The sequence below is a fragment of the Hyperoodon ampullatus genome (genome assembly GCF_949752795.1).
Source record: "Hyperoodon ampullatus genome assembly, chromosome: 12".
Taxonomy (NCBI): domain Eukaryota; kingdom Metazoa; phylum Chordata; class Mammalia; order Artiodactyla; family Ziphiidae; genus Hyperoodon; species Hyperoodon ampullatus.
In genome coordinates, this window is record NC_136925.1 from 62,164,564 (window position 1) to 62,185,294 (window position 20,731).

The following is a 20,731-nucleotide window of genomic DNA, read 5'->3' on the forward strand; positions in this document are numbered from 1 at the left end:
GGGGTGTCTTTTTTAGTGAGTTCCCGTGTCTTCCTGTCGATGATTGTTCAGCAGCTAGTTGTGATTCTGGTGTTCTCGCAAGAGGGAGTGAGAGCACATCCTACTCCGCCATCTTGGTTCCTCCTCCAGAAGCCATCAATGGTCAGCTTCTTTCACCCAGCCTGATGTGTTCAGAGTTGCAGCAAGTTGCAATGAGTATCTGTTGGACATTTCCTGTTATTGCTGACTAGCATTCCTTCATACAGATAAATTAAAATTTGCTTATCCATTCTCTTCTTGGTAGACATTTTAGTTGTTCCCTGGTTTTGTCTACTATGACTAAAACGCCTAAAGATACTTTTGTTTAAGCATTTTTGTGAAGACACATTTTTATTTCTCTTGAACCAATAGCTAGCAGTGGAATTGCTGGGTCACAGAGTAGGTACATGTTTACCTTTAGAAGACGTTGCCAATCTGTTTTCCAAAGTGGCTTTCCCACTTTGCATTTCCACCCACAAAGTATAAGTTTCAGTTGTTCCACATCCTTGCCAAATTGTTTTCCTTTTTTTGTTTTTAAAGTTTAGCCCTTCTAATGGGTGTGTGGTGATATCTCGTTGTGGTGGTACTGCATTTCCCTGATGACTAATCCTGTGCTATTTGCCCGTTTGTATATTCTCCTTGATGAAGTATCTGCTCTGGTATTTTGTCTTTTTTAAATGGGTTATCTGTTTATTGCTGAACTGTAATCCATTGACTGAGTTGTAGGTTTTTTTTTTCATATTCTTGTATACAATTCCTTTGTCAAATATATGTTTCCCTCTGTGTGTGTGGCTTGGAAAAAGCATAATAAAATATAAGTAAATATAAAGTAATGTAATATATGATATATTAATAATATTATATTATATATTACTTGTATATCTACATAATGTATTTATAATATATTAATGTAATTTATAATATACATTAATAGGTATATTTTATAAAATACAAATATATGCTTCATGAACAAATATTTCAATTTGATGAAGTCTAATTTATCAAAAATGTTTTTAAGTTAGTCTTTTCAATATTCTACGTAAGAAATCTTTGCCTACCCCAAGGTTGCAAAGATATTCTATGTTTTCTTCCAGAAACTTTGTGGTTTTCACTTTTACATTAGGTCTGAGATACATAAAATTATTTTGTGTGTATGTCTGGTAGAGCAATACCACACTATTGTGATTATTGAAGCTTTATAGTAAAAGCTAAAATCAAATATCCCCAACATTTTTCTTTTTCAAGATTGTTTATGCAATTCTAGAACCTTCACATTTTCTTTTTTTTCTACATATGATTTTATTTAATTTACTTTAATCCTTTACATACTGTTTGCACATTGCTATTTCTTGTTACCAAGTGTCATAGCTATCTTTCATATCGTCTTTTTTTTTTAACATCTTTATTGGAGTATAACTGCTCTACAATGGTGTGTTACTTTCCACTTTATAACAAAGTGAATCAGCCATACATATACACGTATCTCCATATCTCCTCCCTCATGCGTCTCCCTCCCACCCTCCCTATCCCACCCCTCTAGGTGGTCACAAAGCACTGAGCTGATCTTCCTGTTCTATGTGGCTGATTCTGACTACCTATCTGTTTTACATTTGGTAGTGTATATATGTCCATGCCACTCTCTCACTTCGTCCCAGCTTACCCTTCTCCCTTCTCATGTCCTCAAGTCTATTCTCTACTTCTGCGTCTTTATTCCTATCCTACCCCTAGTTTCTTCAGAACCATTTTTTTTAATTTTTATTTTTAGATTCCATATATATGTATTGCATACAGTATTTGTTTTTCTCCTTCTGACTTACTTCACTCTGTATGACAGACTCTAAGTCCATCCACCTCACTACAAATAACTCAATTTCGTTTCTTTCCATGGCTGAGTAATATTCCATTGTATATATGTGCCACATCTTCTTTATCCATTCATCTATCAATGGACACTTAGGTTGCTTCCATGTCCTGGCTATTGTAAATAAAGCTGCAATGAACATTGTGGTACATGACTCTTTTTGAATTATGGTTTTCTTAAGGTATATGCCCAGTAGTGGGATTGCTGGGTCATATGGTAATTCTATTTTTAGTTTTTTAAGGAACCTCCATACTGTTCTCCATAGTGGCTGTATCAATTTACATTCCCACCAACAGTGCAAGAGGGTTCCCTTTTCTCCACACCCTCTCCACATTTATTGTTGATAGATTTTTTGATGAGGGCCATTCTTACTGGTGTGAGGTGATAACCGTCTTGTAGTTTTGATTTGCATTTCTCTAATGATTAGTGATATTGAGCATCCTTTCACGTGTTTGTTGGCGATCTGTGCATGTTCTTTGGAGAAATGTCTATTTAGGTTTTCTGCCCATTTTTGGATTGGGTTGTTTGTTTGTTTTTTTTATATTGAGCTTCATGAGCTGCTTGTAAATTTTGGAGATTAATCCTTTGTCAGTTGCTTCATTTGCAAATATTTTCTGCCATTCTGAGGGTTGTCTTTTGGTCTTGTTTATGGTTTCCTTTGCTGTGCAAAAGCTTTTGAGTTTCATTAGGTCCCATTTGTTTATTTTTGTTTTTATTTCCAGTTCTCTAGGAAGTGGGTCAAAAAGGATCTTGCTGTGATTTCTGTAATAGAGCATTCTGCCTATGTTTTCCTCTAAGAGTTTTATAGTGTCCGGCCTTACATTTAGGTCTTTAATCCATTTTGAGTTTATTTTTGTGTATGGTGTTAGGGAATGTTCTAATTTCATTCTTCTACATGTACCTGTCCAGTTTTCCCAGCATCACTTATTGAAGGGGCTGTCTTTTCTCCATTGTATATTCTTGCCTCCTTTATCAAAGATAAGGTGACCATATGTGCATGGGTTTATCTCTGTGCTTCCTATCCTGCTCCATTGATCTATATTTCTGTTTTTGTGCCAGTACCATACTGTCTTGATTACTGTAGCTTTGTAGTATAGTCTGAAGTCTGGGAGACTGATTCCTCCAGCTCCGTTTCTCTTTCTCAAGATTGCTTTGGCTATTCGGGGTCTTTTGTGTTTCTGTACAAATTGTGAAATTTTTTGTTCTGGTTCTGTAAAAAATGTCATTGGTAGTTTGATAGGGATTGCACTGAATCTGTAGATTGCTTTGGGTAGTAGAGTCATTTTCACAATGTGGATTCTTCCAACCCAAGAACATGGTATATCTCCCCATCTGTTTGTATCATCTTTAATTTCTTTCATCGGTGTTTTATAGTTTTCTGCATACAGGCCTTTTGTCTCCCTAGGTAGGTTTATTCCTAGGTATTTTATTCTTTTTGTTGCAATGGTAAATGGGAGTGTTTCCTTAATTTCTCTTTCAGAGTTTTCATCATTAGTGTATAGGATTGCAAAAGATTTCTGTGCATTAATTTTGTATGCTGCTACTTTACACAATTCATTGATTAGCTACCGTAGATTTCTGATAGCATCTTTAGGATTCTCTATGTATAGTATCATGTCATCTGCAAACAGTGACAGCTTTACTTCTTCTTTTCCAATTTGGATTCCTTTTGTTTCTTTTTCTCTGATTGCTGTGGCTAGGACTTCCAAAACTATGTTGAATAATAGTGATGAGAGTGGACAACCTTGTCTTGTTCCTGATCTTAGTGGAAATGGTTTCAGTTTTTCACCATTGAGAACGATGTTGGCTGTGGGTTTCTCATATGTGGCCTTTATTATGTTGAGTTAAGTTCCCTCTGTGCCTACTTTCTGGAGGGTTTTTATCATAAATAGGTGTTGAATTTTGTCGAAAGCTTTTTCTGCATCTATTGAAATGAACATATGGTTTTTCTCCTCAATTTGTTAATATGGTATGTCACTTTGATTTGCATATAGTGAAGAATCCTTGCATCCCTGGGATAAACCCCACTTGATCATGCTGTATGATCCCTTTAATGTGCTGTTGGATTCTGTTTGCTAGTATTTTGTTGAGGATTTTTGCATCTATGTTCATCAGTGATATTGGCCTGTAGTTTTCTTTGTTTGTGATATCTTTGTCTGTTTTTGGTATCAGGGTTATGGGCCGCGTAGAATGAGATTGGGAGTGTTCCTTCCTCTGCTATATTCTGGAAGAGTTTGAGAAGGATAGGTGTTAGCTCTTCTCTAAATGTTTGATAGAATTTGCCTGTGAAGCTATCTGGTCCTGGGCTTTTGTTTGTTGGAAGATTTTTAATCACAGTCTCAATTTCAGTGCTTGTGATTGGTCTGATCCTTTGCATTTTCACATATGTTTTAGAATTAACTTGTAAATTTTTACAAAAGTCTGCAGGGAATTTTTAAACTTTTTTTCTTTTTGTGCTTTAATTTTGTTTAGTTTTTATTTTCCAGTTTTCACTGTCACTTATTTTTTTCTTTTGCTGTATCGAATCTGGTGCCAAGTTCCACCAAGTAAGTTTTTAATTTAGGATATTGAATTTTTCAGTTCTAAAAGTTTCAGTTAGTAGTCTTTTTCAGTTTTCCACTGAGATTTGTCTTCTATTTATTCATTATATTTATCTTTTTCCTTTGAATCCTTTAGCATGTTGATAATAGTTATTATATTCTTTTTTTTCTTTTTTTTTTAACATGGTAAACTCTTATGCTAGGCTTCTAATGGCTTCTGCTGGAAATAGAATGGCTTTTCTGCTAGAGACAATTATGGCCCCTGCCTTCAAAAACTTATTGTTCATTTAAGTGAATAATACTGTTTCACCCAATATGGAAGGTTTATTGTGCAAACCATCTCGTTAAGGCCAGAGCCTTCAAGGCTGAGTAAGATTTAGGTATAAAAAAGAGGCGTTTTGGAATGTTAGCTTTTCTGCTGATTCCAGCATCTTTGTTATTTCAGGTTTGCCTCTGTTGAGTTTTTTTTCTGGTTGCAGGTTAAATTTTTCTCTTCCTTTGTACATTTAGTGTTTAGGGTTTTTTTTGGTTTTTTGGGGTATGCTGGATTTTTTGAATTCTAACTTGCTGTGAATCTGAATTTTGTTGTCTTCCTTTAATAATTATTGAATTTTGTTCTCTAGAAGGTTAAGTTATTTATGAATCAGTTGACTCTATTAAGGCTTGTTATTAAGATTTGTTAGTGTAAGTTTTTTATAACCTTTACTCTAGGAAAAGAATGGCCTTCCTCCTAAAGTGTGGTGATTTTCAGATCTCAACTGCACACCAAGAGTGTCAGTGAGGCCTCTCTACTGTGGCTGGTCAAAACTCCTACAACTCCCAGCCCAAGGTACCCCTGGCATCTTCCTTCCAATCCCAGCTCCCTAGTAGCTCCACCCTGCTGTACCTCACAGATCTTGCCCTGGGCATGAACAGATTAGTATTTTTCCAAAGTCTTAAAGGGACCTTCCTGCATATTTCTGTTGTTTCTTCTTTATGCACTTCCCAGTTCTCTTCTCTCCAGGAGCCTCCTCCAAAATTCTAGCCACTCCATCAGCCCCAAGGAGTATCTGCCTCCTTAGCTTGGCAAGACCACTGTGTGCTGCTTTGGCTCCACCTCCCTGCGTCTATGCATATATCTGGAATAATCAAGGAGCTCTCATCATGTGATTCCTCCCTCTCAGCGACCACGGTTCTGTGCTAAGTATCTTCCAATATCCAAGAGCAGTTGCTTCACATATTTTGCCATCTTTCTATTGTTTATGGCCAGATGAGCTCATCACTATTGGTTCCTTCATTGTGGCTGGGAAGGGAAGCTACCCATTATCATTTTTTATGAATATGAAAAAAAGGCATATTAAGCCTTAAGCCTCAGACATTTTCTTCATCTTTCACATTTGATGTCATCTCTGAAACCAGAATTCCGATTTTGTTTCTTTACTGCTACTTATATATGTGCAACTATAAAGCAGAGTGAAAGTATTTGCAAGGACAGCATATGTCCTGCTAAAGTTGATATTCCTGTAGGATGCGATTCTATGTTAGAATGTATTTTATGAGGGAACTTTGAAAAATATTTGAAATTTCAATTTTATTTGAAGCAAATTTACTTTTTTATCATAGACAGTTCTTATGTATGATTAATAGAGATGACACAAAGGTGTTTGTTTAAAGTAAGCATACAATATCTATGGCTTTTAAGGCATTCCATTTCCGCTTGGGCAGAGAGTAAGTACAGAGTCCTATCATGTTTGAAATATAGCATCTAACATTTTATAATGAATGAAACATTCCCAGTTAGATTATCGCTATAAGTCTGCTGTTATGTTTTAACATGGGGAATGTTTTGGTTGTGTTTATTTCCTCTGTGGTCTTATGGGAACTTTTTAAAGCTAACTGCCTTGTGTACTAATCTAAAACACTCCCCAAATTATTATTCCTAATAGGGGGAAATATGAAAGCATCAAGATATCATACCACGTTCTCGGGTCAACCACATGTGGGAGTCATTCTCCAGGGTAAATGTGTGTTCAGCTTGTAGAAAGAATCACAAATGTCTTCTCAAAATAAAAGAACTCCTCCGGCTATAATATGAGAGGATAACAATCCAAGCCAATCTTTCCACTTGTGCTACCGTACGCCTCCTTTTTTTGAAAGCCTCTTACTTCAGTTTCAATTGAAAATTAAGGGCAGCAGATAATGAACATTCCATGCCTTTTGCTCTAACAAGGAGCCTTTCAGGAGGCTCACCTAAGGATCCAGTCTTCCGGATGTTACGTCTGTAACTCTGTCTTGTTATGACTTCCTGAATCTTGCTAAGAGAAAAAAATCTAAGATACAGCCACCTAATAAAATGTTATTACAGATTACGTAAATTATACACTTAAGTAATCATGTCCTTGCTGCAAATTTCTCTATCTCTCCCTACAACCACTTTTAGATATATTCTTTTCTCAACATGACAATAGTACATCCCTGCTGTGATGGCACAAGCCCCGTTAGAGTACTTGTGATTACTACACAGGCGGTCTTTAAGCAAAACGTGCTGTATTTTGTTTTTCTTAATATTTCAATATGCACTTTACAGTGGGAAGTAACTCCAGAAACAGAAGACCCAAGTTTAAATTCAGACTCTGCCATTTAATAGCTAAATGACCTTGAGCAAACTATTTAACCTTTCTTTGACTCACTTTATATGTTAAATGGTTATTAGGATAGTACATGCTTCACAAGAGAGTTGTGAAAATTAAAGGAACTAATTCAGGTCGCAGTACTGCCTGGCATACTGCAAGCACTCAGTAAAACTTAACATATTTCTTTTATCATCATCATTACTATTACCATTTACAAAGCTCTTTAAAATTAGATTATTTTGTCCTTACAATAGATTTTTCAAGTAGATATTGTTATCCTTATTTTATAATAAGAAAACCAAACTTAGCTGTAGGTCTTCTAACTCTAAAAGGCTGTATTTTTGTCTCAGCTTTCCTCTGAATATTAAAACACTCAGACATTTTTCATGTTGGTGATGAGCCTTTGCTAAGTGTAGCTTGGTCATCTACTTAACTTAAATAATAATTTAATAAGGATATTTTTAGTGTCAACCAAAAATTTCTTTCATAGAAGAGAGTTCAAGATTATGATGTATTTCTACTAACAGACAATGTGGCTATATCCGTTTAGTCCCCTATAACATCCTTTACAATTAGAATATAGAACAGCTTACCATAATAGATGAAAAAGCACCTCAGCTGGCATATAGCATGTCAGTTCCTCTCCATGCACCTTCCTCCTTCTAAATAAAGGTATCCAAATTTTTGATTTCTTAATCTTCTGAAAAGTTATTTCTTTGATCCTAGGTTTCAACTCCCAGCTACACATGGTCCCCTCTACCAATGTGGACAATTTTCCTTTCAAACCATTTATGGCTTGACCTCTGGCAAGATAAGTCTCTCTCTAGGACTGATTTTGTGTGTTATCCATGTATGTCTCCTTAAGCATTTTTCCATTCCTATAGCAAGGCTCTACTAGTTTAACGATGTTCCAGAAGGAGATTCACCTAAATATCAGTAATTATAGTTAACTTATTAACCCATAGAAAAATAATCCCAGCACATGAAATTTCTTGGAATCCTTCTAGTACCGATTTAGACTGAGTCTATGATTTAGGTTACTTTCCACTTCTTTTATGAGCAACCTAGTAAAGGAAAGGCCTTTGAAGTGTGATCTGGTTGACCATTTCCTGCAAAGAGTGTCCAATCCAGTTGAAAATGTCTTGGAAACGTCTCCAGCTTCATCAGCAAGTGCTGGGGGATGACATCACTGTGGGATTTCTACCGAACTTTATGTTCTGATAAACAATGTGGTGCTGGTAGTTGCCACTGGTGAATTCTTTTTCTCTTAGGAGGAACCAGCAAAGTTCCTAATTCATTTTTAAGCTTTGTTTAAAGAGCAACAGAGGGTAAGACAGAAAGAGCTTGGGAGTGGTCAGACGCCAAGGAGGATCACCTATTAAAATCAGGGAGCGCTGAGGACAATATTTTGGTTTTGTTTCACTCCTCTTTGAGTACAACATCAGTAAAGAAATGGAGTTTCTTGGAAAATAAGCTATTTCCAACTAACCACCGCTTGTCTCCTGTTTCAGTCTCCATCCTAACACTCTGTGGTAGAATCCAGATGGCAAAGGTTATCGTGGAATGAACGCTTTTCTTAGATGAATGGGAGTATTCAGGAGGCTGATGGGGTGACATGGTGGTGGTGAAAGCTCCTCCAGTGGCAACAATAACAATGAACGAAACCAGCAGGCGGTTTTGCAAGCTTTATCCCTGAACAAAAGCCAAGAGAACATATTGCTTGTCACCAAACTAGGAAGAAAAATAATACTAGAGTTTTTACGGAAATGAGCACATGAAAATTCCCTGCTTATTAAACTGTTTCCATTATGATATGTTCCCTTATGTTAAAATTTTCATAACAGAATACATACTGGATACTCCAAGTGTTGGTATTTTTATTTTTTCAAGGAAAACTACCTGAGGAATTGTTGTTTGTAGGAAGGGATTTTCATTTTCTTCAAGAAACAAGGCTGATATGGTAATAAAGATGAATAAAATATAGCTCACAATTTTATTCAGTGCCTTCAGAGAATGTTAAACTAGGTTCCAAAAGCTACACTTACTTGTAGGTTGTGAGAGCTTCAGAATTTGGAAGAGTATTATCAAACCCCAAATAACAAAAAACTAGAGTCTCTTTCTAACCTGTTCTCCATATCCCTTCCGACTACCAAAGAAAGCTTCAACCCTCCCTTATATTCTCATGCCAACCTCTAATTTCAAAACTCATTCCCTCTCCTATACTTCCCAAGATCATCCCTAAAACAATGAAAAATAAAATGTACTGAGTCAGACTCAGCAGAATAGGCAGTTGACTGACTCTGCCTCCTGCAGTTCAACATCCATGAAATGAGCATTGGCATTAGAACTCAGTTCACGAGGGTTATTTTCACCACATGAGGTAAATCTTTCCACTGTGTAAGGTAAAATTTGAATCCAAGTTCTTCTTAGCTAACATTGTTCCTTCTAATTCCTATGTCCATTTCTTCTGCAGACTGCCACTCTCAAGACCTCTCACATCAAAGTCTTTATTTCCTCGTGTACAATTCTGGATACTGTAAGAGAAAACACAAGCCCACAGTGGTGTTTTTTTATGAGTCAGTGAGTTGCTTCTGGGTCCCAAATGGCATGGGAACCAGGGAATCATTTTGAGTTGCAGGGTTCAGTAGTGAAACTCTATAGCTTTCTTGGCCCTTACAAAAGCAGGTCACAGCTGCCTGGCTTCCTAATTTGGTTTGATGTGCTGTGAATTCCCAAGGGGATAAGTCACTCTCTTCTTCATATGTAAGTACAGGAACCATTCCAAAATAAATAAATAAATAAATCCGTCGGAGTTCAGCTGTGATTTTACATGCTGTCTACCACCCTACTATACAGATCATCTAGAGTTGACTCTCAGAAATTATTTATCGTATTGCAGAGGAAGTATATGGCATTTTCATCCTCTGAGATATATAACTTCATTGCTGTGACTATTCACTAAGATGATATCCGCAGAGGATTTCTTTTCATGCTTTAAGAGTGTTTCACGGAAAATGGATATCTTTTATAAAACACCAAATATGAAACCAAACATATATAGAGAAAATTAACATAGAAAAATTAATAACAAAATACCATAACAGAGTCTTATGCCAAGTCTACAAAATAGCATTATTATATATTTTTCTTGTTACCTACTAGGCTCACAAGGACATCATAAATCACCTTGCTTTATAAGATTTGATGAGGCAGAAAGATCTTTCCTCTTGGTCATCAATTTAAGATGCAGTATGATTTTACATGTTGTTCCATCTCAGAATTTGGCTTTGTTCTATCTCTGTGATTTCCCAGAGCCAGCCACTTCAGGTTGTTTGGGTCTATGCCAGGGGTTGTGACACAGATGCTTTTAATAAAAGGATGAAACCACCTTCTAGAAAATCTCCTTGCTTTACTAGAGCTCTCAAGAGATATCAATCCTGTTTTATTAGTGTTTATTTTAAAATGAAAGAAGGAAAAGAAACTGAAGTAGCTAACACAGTCTATGTAGCCTGCTTTGTGTTCCTTCTTTTGTTGCACAGAATAGAACATTTCTCATGAAAAAAGTTCATGCAATTCCACAACTGTATGTTGAGTGCCTACTATGTGCCAAACTCTGCACTAGGCATGGCAGACACCAAGAAGATGTCTGACCTGTTTTGGAGGAGCTACACAGAAAAAACTGAATCAAATAATCAAAAGTAATTTATGAGATGTGTGGAGATATCTGTATAACGTCATATTTGGTAGAATATTTAAAGGTATATAAAATTGAGGCTAGATGACTTTATTACATGGGAAATTACCTAATATGTGGTGAGCAAAGCTTCAGAAGCAATGAGAAAGTGGTGGATCATTTGATAAATGGTACAGCTAAAACTGACTATTTAGAAAAAAACGTAAATTATGCCAGCCTCAAGCAGAACACCAAAAAAAGTAGATTAATAGTCGATTGTACATATTAAGAACCATATAAAGTAGAAGAAAATATTGTTGTATATATGAAATGTTCTTAGAATAAGGAAGGAGTTTCTAGGTATAAAAGTCATGGAGGAGAGACCAAATGTCAAATTTAACGGTATAAAAATGTAGAAGTTATACGTAGAAATTTTGTAAAATTAAAACAGAAATGCAAACTTGACAAAATACTTGCAAAATATGACAACAAATTAATATCCTTAATAAGTTAAGATTTTATATGAATCAACTAATATTACTAATCATGCAGTAGAAAAAATAGCAGTTAGAAATACATGGTGAATACATTAAACTTCACTAGTAATCAAAGAAATCTAATTAAGGCAACAATAATAATTTTTTGCTTATCAAATTGACAGTTTTTTAAGATACATAGTGATTAATATTACAAAGGTGCACAGTCAACCTCATTCAATTCTAGTTGACACTAAAATACATTTTCTGGAAATCTGTTCAACAGTTAGTATTAAGAAAATTTTAAAATTATAATAGTATTTGATCCAATAATGCCAGTTCTAGAAAAGTGTGTTGAACAAATAATAAGACATTTATGTAAAAATACAGGGCACATGGGGCTTGGAGGAGGCAGGCAGGCTGGTGGGCTGGGGGCTATGGGTGGCCAGGAGTGTGCGGTGGACTCAGTGGCGGCGAGTAGTTAGCTGTTGTTAGTCAGTGTCAGTTGCTCAGTGGCGGCGGCTCTGATCACCAGGAAGGGTACGGAACAGCCGGCGAAGGTAGTCACTGCAGCAGCGTGTGAGCCCCTCAGGTGTCTGATTAAACTGGAACTTACGCTGTAGACACTTCTTTGTGGATTTGTCTGAAAACCTAAGACTCTACTGTCCTAGGTTAAGAACTCTTGGATTAATATATGGTGTTAGCAGAAGTCATATTGCTGTGGACTGGGGAGTGAATTTTTGTGAGGGCAAAGATGAAAGGGAGGACACCATAGGGATCTCACCAGTTCATTATCGTACCTGACCTGGTAAAAGATCCCCTAGGAAGGGGTGTTATTTGTGTGGCATTTGTATCCTGAAATGTGATGATTGGGGTGTGGGATGGCATGTTGTAAACATTGCTATCTTCAGAAAATAAGTTAAGGAATGAGAGGCAAGGAAGAAAGGACATTCATCTTGGGAGGACCCAAAGCACTTTGAAGTTTAAAGGAATGTAATGATAGCTGCTAAACCACCTTTGTCAACGAAATGGATGAAGTACTTCAAATTTAAATGCGGTGTGTCTGACAGGGTCTTGGTGCTTTGGACTGGTGTCAGGCCTGAGCCTCTGAGGTGGGAGAGCCAAGTTCAGGACATTGGACCACAAGAGACCTGCCAGCCCCATATAATACCAATCGACAAGAGCTCTCCCAGAGATCTCATTTCAACACTGAGGTGCAGATCCACCCAATGGGCACAAACTCCAGTGCTAGACGTCCCATGCCAAGCAACTAGCAAGACAGGAACACAACCACACCCATTAGCAGAGAGGCTGCCTAAAACCATACTAAGTTCACAGACACTCCAAAACACACCACCACATGCATGCCTGCCCACCAGAAAGACAAGATCCAGCCCCACCCACCAGAACACAGACACCACTCCCCTCCACCAGGAAGCCTACACAACCCACTGAACCAACTTACCCACTGGGGGCAGACACCAAAAACAATGGGAACTACAAACCACCAGCCTGCAAAAAGGAGAGCCCAAACACAGTAAGTTAAACAAAATGAGAAGAGAGAGAAATATGCAGCAGTTGAAGGAGCAAGGTAAAAACCCACCAGACCAAACAAATGAAGGGGAAATAGGCAGTCTACCTGAAAAATAATTCATAATAATGATAGTAAAGATGATCCAAAATCTTGGAAATAGAATGGAGAAAATAAAAGAAACGTTTAACAAGGACCTAAAAGAACAAAAGAGCAAACAAACAATGATGAGCAACACAATAAATGAAATTTAAAATTCTCTATAAGGAATCAATAGCAGAAGAATGGATAAGTGACCTGGAAGATAAAATAGTGGAAATAACCACTGCAGAGCATAATAAAGAAAAAAGAATGAAAAGAATTGAGGACAATCTCAGAGACCTCTGGGACAATATTAACTGCACCAACATTCAAATTCTAGGGGTCCCAGAAGAAGATGAGAAAAATAAAGAGTCTGAGAAAATATTTGAAGAGATAATAGTTGAAAACTTTCCTAACATGGGAAAGGAAATAGTCAATCAACTCCAGGAAGGGCAGAGAGTCCCATAAGGATAAATCCAAGGAGAAAAATCACCAAGCCACATGTTATGCAAACTATCAAAAATTAAATACAAAGAAAAAATATGAAAGCAGCAAGGGAAAAACAACAAATAACATATAAGGGAATCCCCATAAGGTTAACAGTTGATCTTTCAGGAGAAGCTCTGCAAGCTAGAAGGGAGTGGCAAGACATATTTAAAGTGATGAAAGGGAAGAACCTACAACCAAGATTGCTCTACACAGCAAGGATCTCATTCAGATTCGACGGAAAAATTAAAACCTTTACAGACAAGCAACAGCTAAGAGAATTCAGCACCACAAAACCAGCTGTACAACAAATGCTACAGAAACTTCTCTAGGCAGGAAACACAAGAGAAGGAAAAGACCTACAATAACAAATCCAAAACAATTAAGAAAATGGTAATAGGAACATATACATCGATAATTACCTTAAATATAAATGGATTAAATGCTCCAATCACAAGACATAGACTGGCTGAATGGATGCAAAAACAAGACCCATATATATGCTGTATACAAAATACCCACTTCAGACCTAGGGACACATACAGACTGAAAGTGAGGGGATGGAAAAAGATATTCCATGCAAATGGAAATCAAAAGAAAACTGGAGTAGCAATTCTCATATCAGTCAAAATAGACTTTAAAATAAAGACTATTACAAGACAGACAGAAGGACACTACACAATGATCAAGGGATTGATCCAAGAAGAAGATATAACAATTGTAAATATTTATGCACCCAACATAGGAGCACCTCAATACATAAGGCAAATGCTAACAACCATAAAAGGGGAAATGACAGTAACACAGTAATAGTAGGGGACTTTAACACCCCACTTTCACCAATGGACAGATCATCCGAAGTGAAAATAAATAAGGAAACACAAGCTTTAAATGACACATTAAACAAGGTGGACTTAATTGATATTTATAGGACATTCCATCCAAAAACAGAATACACTTTCTTCTGAAGTGCTCATGGAACATTTTCCAGGATAGATCATATCCTGGGTCACAAATCAAGCCATGGTAAATTTAAGAAAATTGAAATTGTATCAAGTATCTTTTCCAACTACAATGCTATGAGACTAGATATCAATTACAGGGAAAAAAAACCTGTGAAAAATACAAACACATGGAGGCTAAACAATACACTACTAAATAACCAAGAGATCACTGAAGAAATCAAACAGGAAATCAAAAAATACCTAGAAACAAATGAGAATAAAATCATGATGACTCAAAACCTATGGGATGCAGCAAAAGCAGTTCTAAGCAGGAAGTTTATAGAAATGAAATCCTACCTCAAGAAACAAGAAACATCTCAAATAAACAACCTAACCTTACACAAAGCAATTAGAGAAAGAAGAACAAACAAAACCCAAAGTTAGCAGAAGGAAAGAAATCATAAAGATCAGATCAGAAATAAATATAGAAGAAATGAAGGAAACAGTAGCAAAGATCAATAAAACTAAAAGCTGGTTCTTTTAGAAGAAAAACAAAATTGATAACCCACTAGACACTCATCAAGAAAAAAAGGGAGAAGACTCAAATCAACAGAATTAGAAATGAAAATGGAGAAGCAACAACTGACACTGCAGAAATACAAAGGATCATGAGAAATTACTACAAGCAACTCTATGCCAATAAAATGGACAACCTGGAAGAAATGGACAAATTCTTAGAAAGCACAACCTTCCGAGACTGAACCCAAAAGAAATAGAAAATATAAACAGACAAGTCACAAGCACTGAAATTGAAACGGTGATTAAAATCTTACCACAAACAAAAGCCCAGAACCAGGTGGCTTCACAGGCAAATTCTATCAAACATTTAGAGAAGAGCTAACAGCTATCCTTCTTAAACTCTTCCAAAATATAGCAGAGGGAGGGACACTCCCAAACTCATTCTACGAGGCCACCATCACCCTGATACCAGAACCAGACAAAGATGTCACAAAAAAAGAAAATGACAGGCCAATATCACTGATGAACATAGATGCAAAAATCCTCAACAAAATACTAGCAAACAGAATCCAACAGCACATTAAAAGGATCATCCACCATGATAAAGTGGGAGTTATCCCGGTAATGCAAGGATTCTTCAATACATGCAAATCAATCAATGTGATGCACCATATTAACAAATTGAAGGAGAAAAACCATATGATCATCTCAATAGATGCAGAAGAAGCTTTCGACAAAATTCAACACCCATTTATGATATAAACTCTCCAGAAAATAGGCATAGAGGGAACTTACCTCAACATAATAAAGGCCATATATGAAAAAACCCACAGCCAGCATCATTCTCAATGGTGAAAAAATGAAATCATTTCCTCAAAAATCAGGAGCAAGACAAGGGTGCCCACCCTCAGCACTATCATTCAACATAGCACTGGATGTTTTAGCCACAGCAATCAGAGAAGAAAAAGAAACGAGCAATCCAAATTAGAAAAGAAGAAGTAAAACTGTCACTGTTTGCAGATGACATGGTACTATATATAGAGAATCCTAAAGATGCTACCAGAAAACTACTAGAGCTAATCAATGAATTGGGTAAAGTAGCAGGATACAAAGTTAATGCACAGAAATCTCTTGTATTCCTATACACTAATGCTGAAAACTCTGGAAGAGAAATTAAGGAAACACTCCCATTTACCATTGCAACAAAAAGAATAAAATACCTAGGAATAAACCTATCTAAGGAGACAAAAGACCTGTATGCAGAAAACTATAAGACACTGCTGAAAGAAATTACAGATGATACAAACAGATGGAGAGACACACCATGTTCTTGGATTGGAAGAATCAACATTGTGAAATGACTATACTACCCAAAGCAATCTACAGATTCAATGCAATCCCTATCAGACTACTAGTGGCATTTTTCACAGAACTAGAACAAAAAAATTCACAATTTGTATTCAAACACAAAAGACGCTGAATAGCCAAAGCAATCTTGAGAAAGAAAAACGGAGCTGGAGGAATCAGTTCCCTGGCTTCAGACTATACTACAAAGCTACAGTAATCAAGACAATATGACACTGGCACAAACACAGAAATATAGATCTATGGCACAGGATAGAAAGTCCAGAGATAAACCCACGCACATATGGTCACCTTATCTTTGATAAAGGAGGCAAGAATATACAGTAGAGAAAAGACAGCCTCTTCAATAAGTGGTGCTGCGAAAACTGGATGGCTACATTTAAAAGGATGAAAGTAGAACACTCCCTAACACCATACACAAAAGAAACACAAAATGGATTACAGACCTAAATGTAAGGCCAGACACTATCACACTCTTAGAGGAAAACATAGGCAGAACACTCTATGACATAAATCACAGCAAGATCCTTTTAGACCCACCTCCTAGAGAAATGGAATTAAAAACAAACAAACAAAAAAACAAATGGGACCTAATGAAACTTAAAAGCTTTTGCACAGCAAAGGAAACCATAAACAATACAAAAAGACAACCCTCAGAATGGGAGAAAATAGTTTACAATGAAGCAACTGACAAAGGAATAATCTCCAAAATTTACAAGCAGCTCATGCAACTCAATATCAAAAAAACAAAGAACCCAATCCAAAAATGGGCAGAAGACCTAAATAGACATTTCTCCAAAGAAGATATTCAGATTGGCAACAAACACGTGAAAGGATGCTCAACATCACTAATCATTAGAGAAAAGCAAATCAAAACTACAATGAGGTATCACCTCACACCAGTCAGAATGGCCCTCATCAAAAAATCTGCAAACAATAGATTGTAGAGAGGGTGTGAAGAAAAGGGAACCCTCTTTTACTGTTGGTGGGAATGTAAATTTATACAGCCACTATGGAGAACAGTATGGAGGTTCCTTAAAAAACTAAAAATAGAACTACCATATGATCCAGCAATCCCACTACTGGGCATATACCTTGAGAAAACCATAATTCAAAAAGAGTCTTGTACCAAAATGTTCATTGCAGCTCTATTTACAATGGCCAGGACATGGAAGCAACCTAAGTGTCTAGGGACAGATGAATGGATAAAGAAGATGTGGCACATATATACAATGGAATATTACTCAGCCATAAAAAGAAACACAATTGAGGTATTTGTAGTGAGGTGGATGGACCTAGAGTCTGTCATACAGAGTGAAGTCAGAAAGAGAAAAACAAATACTGTATGCTAACACATATATATGGAATGTAAAAAAAATTTTTTAATGGTCCTGATGCACCTATGGGCAGGACAGGAATAAAGACACATATGTAGAGAATGGACTTGAGCATATGGGGAGGGGGAAGGGTAAGCTGGGATGAAGTGAGAGAGTAGCTTTGACATATCTACCCTACCAAATGTAAAATAGATAGCTAGTGCGAAGCAGCTGCATCACACGGGGAGATCAGCTCAGTGCTTTGTGACCACCTAGAGGCATGGGATGGGAGGGTGGGAGGAAGATGCACGAGGGAGGGGATATTGAGGGTATATGTATACATATAGCTGATTCTCTTTGTTATACAGCAGAAACTAACACAACATTTTAAAGCAATTATACTCCAATAAAAATGTTTAAAAAATAAGTAAATAAATAAAGATATTATGAGCAAAAGATAAAAAGTTCAAGAAAATACATTAATCACAGTGCTCTTTATTATTTAAAAAACTGGAAACAGCTTAATTGTTGTGTTATATGGAAATAAAGATATTAAAGTCTATCCATAGGATGAAATATTTTTAATAACAATGACAAGAGAGAAGACTCTTGAGATATTAAAAAGTGAAAAAGTCTTAGAAACACTAAAATAATTTTTAAAATGCATGTATTCATTCAGTAATTAAAATTCATTATACATTTCCTATGTGACAGGCAAATTTTCTAAGTGTTTTATAGACTTTATCTGTTTTTCTTCACTGTAGTTTTTTTCTAAATAAATTATTTATTTATTTTTAAATTATAGTTGGTTTACAATATTATATTAGTTTCAGGTGTATAGCATAGTGATCCAATATTGTATAGATTATACTCCATTTAAAGTTATTATAAAATATTAGCTATATTCTCTGTGTTGTGCAATATATCCTTGTAGCTTATTTTACACATAGTAATTTGTACCTCTTATCCCCTACCCCTATCTTGCCACTCCTCCCTTCCTCTCCCCACAGTAATACCTAGTTTTTTCTTTATATCTGTGAGTCTGTTTCTGTTTTGTTACATTCTTTTTTTTTTTAGATTCCACATATAAGTGAAAATATATAGTGTTTATATTTCTCTGTCTAACTTATTTCACTAACTCTCATACCCTCCAGGTCCACCCATATTGTTGCAAATGGCAACATTTTATTCTTTTTTTATAGCCTAGTAATATTCCATTGTAGATACATACCACATCTTCTTTATCCATTCATATGTTGATGGACACTTAGGCTGCTTCCATATCTTGGCTATTGTAAATAATGCTGCCATGAACATTGGGTCATGTATCATTCTGAATTAGTGTTTTCCTTTTTCTTTGGATATATACCCAGGAGTGGAATTGCTGGATCATATGGTAGTTCTACTTTTAGTTTTTTGAAGATCCTCCATGCTGTTTTCCCATAGTGGTTGCTCTAATTTACATTCCCACCAACAGTGTACCAGGTTTCTCTTTTCTCCACATTCTTGCCAACATTTGTTATTTTTTAGAATTTTTGATTATAGCCATTCTGACGGGTGTGAGGTAGTATCTCATTGTGGTTTTGATGTGCATTTCTCTGATGTATAGATATGTGTAGAAACTAAGAAGCTGTTTAATCATGAGCACAGGTTATGGTTATTTAAATATGACTATCAAAACAGTCTTTTTTGCCTTTCTGGGGTTTCTAAATCCTGTTGCTACATGCCATTTAACTTCTGTCAATGATTAAAAACCAAATTGCCAAAAGAAGCAAATTTCTATTCGCAAGAAGCAAGCTATTAGTAAGATGTTTTCTGAAATAGTGAATTGAATGTCAACACTAGGTGTTTCTTAATAGACTAATAGAAGAGTTCCCATAAGGCAGTGAAATATCACATAAAACACAAAAAATATATAAACTAAAACCAATATTTTGTTATCATTCCACTGGATTATATTCCATCCAGATGGAAAAACAGGCCTTTCTTAGACTTTCTTGACTTCAGTGATTTGTGTGTGTCCATCAATTTTAAATAGAGTATATTTTTAATAGTTCCTATCTTGCTAAGGTAGAATGAAATTTCAGTTCTAGACTATTTCTCTAGGCTACAGTCTACAATACAGAGTGCTACAAAGAGTCACATTATATTTTTAAACAACTCTTTTCAGCACATTTATAAAAGTACAGTAATTCCTGTGGTTCATAGGGTTAGTTATGTTTGTTAATACTGATCTTGGGAGGAGAAAATTTAGTTGATAGTATATTTTGAATATTTTTCTGAGGTGTAAAAGTTGGCAAGATGAGTGATGTTTTACAGAATTACTGGGAAATTCCCTTTTTGTTAAAACTATATGAACTCTGCCAATTTTAAATCTGGTCATTGCAATATAATATTCAAATTCATTTTCCTAGCTAACTTCAATCATTTTCCTTGAATTAAAAATGATTCTTTTGGAAAAAAATCAGAATATGTAGTCACTAAAGGGCTTACTGCTTACAAAACAGTATACTTCTAGTCAGACTGCTTTTCTACGTACTTGATGTACCTTGCTTGTGGCCAAGTCTATGAAATGAGGCACACAAGAATTATTGGAATAAAGTCAAATAACTTTTGAGATTGAAGGATCATGAGTGGTAAGAAACCTGCCTAAAGTCACAGAGCTGGACCTGGGACTCAAGATTTCTATATTCCTGGGACTTGGGGGCAGTTTGAAGGTCTGCTCCTTGCTTATTACTAGACTATGTTTGGAAGAAAATCACAAAAGAAAAAAACATTAGGATCAGAGGGAGTTGAGAAACGTCTAGCCTAACTCTCCTGTTTTCCCAATGAGGAAGCTAAGGCTCACAAAAGCCATGGAATTTGCCCGGGATCAGAGCTGGCTCTAGAACCCAGATCCCCTCCCTCTTAGAAAAGTGTTCTGCTTTGCCAGCATCTCCCAAGGTAACATCAAAGGATACTATCATCAGCATCACCAGGAGTGCTTCTTAGATGTTTAAATTCCTGGGTCCTCTTCTTTTTCTCTCTAATGGTACAGCCCAGGACCACCCATTTTAGCAAACACATCAGATAACTTTTATGCCAAATAGAGTTTGAGAATCAACACATCTTACATATCACATATTTAAAGAAAAATGCAGAATATTTTCTTTAAATACAAAAAGTATATTAAATAAAATATATATTGAAGTAGGCAATTTAGAAAACTGATCCAAATTAAGAGAGATTAATTATAAGAGCCTTCTTGGAGGAAGGTATGTGAGCCAGTGAACTGTGCCATGGTCCCACATTATTGAGGTTAGATGAGGT